Genomic DNA, 3,568 nt, shown 5'->3' on the forward strand with positions numbered 1-3,568 from the left:
TGATTATACAGCAGTTAAATGTAGTAATCAGCACTCTGCAGCCTTGATAAACATCCACATCCCGAAAAAAAGAAAATATTTTTTTCTATAAGCAATTAAGATGCATGTGTCAGTGATTAAGCTCCAAGTGATAAATGAGGAAAGATAGCGAGATCTGAAAACATGAAAAACTTCAAGTGATAGGAAATCATGCTTCTGGGGGATACATAGAATCTGTTTATTTTGAACTCTTCTTTAAGTAATACCACACTTAAAAAAGGAGGGCAGTTTCAATTTTGCCAGAGTCCACTTTCAGATTTCTCTTTAATCCCACAACACAATCAAGCTCAAAGCAGTATAAAACTATTTTAAGAATTGGGGAAAATGAAAGTTTTATTCCTGATTATTTGATGAATAAACTTATTTATAACTTAAATAAGTTATAAATAAACGTACATGCTACCTTTGGAGGACAAGAAAATCTAAGAAGCGTATCTAATAATTGGCAACAGGACATATTTTATGGATATAAAAAGCAAGCCAGATCTGACCAGTTCACAGCTGATTCATCCCTGTAATAGGAGCCAGCAGTACATGTTACAGGTCAGCTATCTGTTAGTTTCCTATCTAAGCCACAATTTAAATTGAGATTGGACAGCGAGTGATTTACCCTTTCTCCAACCATCTACCTCTTGATCTGAATCACTGAAAAATGGGAAAAGAAATCTGTGCTCTGTCATCTGAGGCATTTCAAACCCACTGAAGTGCCAATCGAATCCAATTAAATTTTAATTCTACCGACTGCAAAAAGAAGTTAAACAACCCAGACAAACAAAACAAGGATCTCTAGTATGCAAAAACAATAAGAGCTATGGTAAAATAATAAGCATTTAGCTGTGCCTTGAAGAGACACATGGCACTGTGAGTTGTTTCCAGACTTGCACAGCTACAGGCTTAGCTTTGCTGATTTCTCTGATTTAATTTCAGATCTGTGTTTTACAGGTATTTAAGTCCAAGAAGCCTCCCTTTTCAGTTGATGTGGAGAATTGACACTTCGAGGATTGTAGCAATTGGACAGATTAATATAACGGGAAAAGCTGTTTCACCAGAGGAGTAACAACAAAGAATCAGCATAATAGAAAGGTACTGTAAAGGAAAGGAAAAAGACTGCCTACCCATATCAGAAAATTCCAGGTTTGCAGAGGAAAGTTCCACCAAGAACAGATCTCCAGAACAAGACCCTCCCCTAGTGGCAGTCAGCCCTTAAATGGGGTCTAAGAGAGGTGCAGCCAGGCTCCCCCCCTTCCAGTCACACAGCTGAATTGCCTTCACCTGTGCTCCCAGGGCTGACCCTGTCCTTTCCCCAAGTGCTCAATCAGTGATTCCCATACAAGGATGAAACTCATTGCTCCTGTTTTCAGCTTCTATTCTAAAATGAGATTAATTGCTACCTGCATATTCTTATTTTCCTACATAGATTGCAAGGAAGGTGATGCTAGATGAGCTGTTAGAGATGCCTACATTCGGTGTGATGGATTCTGTCCTTAGATGTAAAATAATCTGATTTCAATTGAGTCACATTATAAGACATGGAAAACACAGAACCCTTGTGCAGTCCTTTAGGTGTGTGCCTAAAAGAATGATCTAATGCTTAATCCTCAATCTTGGGTATAAGAAAAAGAACTCTGAAATCAATATGCGATTACACAGGAAGCCATTGCAAAGGCTGAAATGCAAATAAGACAGATGAGTGGTTTGTAAGGGCATGAACCAGTGCATTTTAACTCAGTAGTCTGAGTAAAATCCTGAGAGATGAAAAAAGTATTAAAAAAAAAAATAATCCAACCAAGCACTTAACTCACCACTTAGCTGCGTGCTTGGTTAAGACTGAAACAAGGAATCAGAGTTTCTTCCAGCGCTTAGACAAATGAACCTGAATGGTTGCACCATCCCATGAAAAGGTTCACCATCTGATGTGTGAGAAAGGGGAGAAAAATACAGAAATAATAACTTGAGGAGGCTTTCATTCATTTAGTTTCACTACCTGCTCATGGAGCACAATGTAGGAGCATGGAGCTCCATGCACACTGTGCTAGAACAGATTGCTTGAAGTGATGCTTACAGTGATGGTAACAAGAGCAGTATAGAAGAAGAGGCATCTGAGACTGACTTTCCATATCTGTGCACATCATAGTGTTGAATCAAGCCTCCTACTGAAACTGATAGAAATGCTTGCCTTTCTGACATGGAAACGTCAGATAAACAGATTAGAAAACTATGCAAATTGTGAAACAGCTCTGTTATGACCAGTGTTCTGACCTGGCTGGATTTAACTGCTGTCATAATTAAGTGGAAGTTATGACTACAGACAGCCTGATGGCTCACAAAAGTCTAGAATCTCCTTAAGAAAAGCAAGAGAATGCCCCCCAGATGGCTACAGTGGCTACAGCCTATCATCATTATAAGGGGAGAGGGAATAAATACTCATGCTGGGTCAAAACTTTATCCTTAGCAGATATTTATACCAGATTAATCTTCAAATCTTTGCTTGCAAGAAAAATAGATAATTATAATCACACTGTTTATTGTTTGAAACAGAGTGCTCCAAACTCAAAAGGAAAGTGAACAAAATGAAAATAGTAGTCAAAAGGTCAGCTTTAAAGAGAGGAAAGAAAGAAAAATAGCAGCTTAGAAAATGGCATTTCCAACTTTAATGTTCTCTTAAAGGGAAAAAATATTCCCATATCCCACAAGGCCTGGATGAGATCCAGTTACCTGTGTTACACTGCACTCAGAAAGCCCTGGATCAATATTTAGCATTGCTACTTTAACTGGAAATCAACACTGTAATAACAGGTGGTGAGCATCAGCATTTTTTGCCACATAGAGTGAGTCCTGTGGTTAGGAGGAGCCTGGTCCCGAGAAATCCAAAGGGAAATTACAGAGGAAGCATTTACCTCCTTAGAAGTGTGTGTGAAGTGTGAATTCTTTCCTTGTTGTCAAGGAATGCCATAGAAAACAACTGCCCTGGGATCTGCATGCTGTGTCCAGACACATTAGCACTTCGCTCAGCATGCAGCTTGCCTGCACCATGTCTGATCATAAGGGATCCACACAGAAAATAAGTTTTGCACTGGCAGCAAACTTAGAACTGAAAAACTGGGTGCTCTGCTACAATATAAATGAATATTGTATGAAGTATAAACAGAGCAGCAATAAAAGTTTTAAATCATCCTTTATTCTTTCAATCGGTGAAGCATAAAATGATTCCCCATTAACCTCCCACTTCTTCAGCAATTTAATGTCCATCTAGGTATGGAGAAGCTCCTGGTTTGTAACAACGTCACTCTCAAAAACTACGGGTTGCAGTTTCCTCCGAAATTGTGGTGCTTCACATCTCCGAACGTTCCAGCAATCAGCAAACAATCGAGAGCCTCCCGGTACCATTCAGATGGGTTCTGAATAGCAAGGCACTAGCGGGCAAAGCCTTCTACTTTGCAGATGCCCGGAGAAGAGGTTTTGGAAGGCGCCAGACCAGCGGCTGCCTCCGAGAGGCCGTACCCCCGGGCCGGTGCGGTCCTCGCCGCCG

The sequence above is a fragment of the Meleagris gallopavo genome, chromosome 5 (genome assembly GCF_000146605.3).
Source record: "Meleagris gallopavo isolate NT-WF06-2002-E0010 breed Aviagen turkey brand Nicholas breeding stock chromosome 5, Turkey_5.1, whole genome shotgun sequence".
In the NCBI taxonomy this organism is placed as follows: Eukaryota; Metazoa; Chordata; class Aves; order Galliformes; family Phasianidae; genus Meleagris; species Meleagris gallopavo.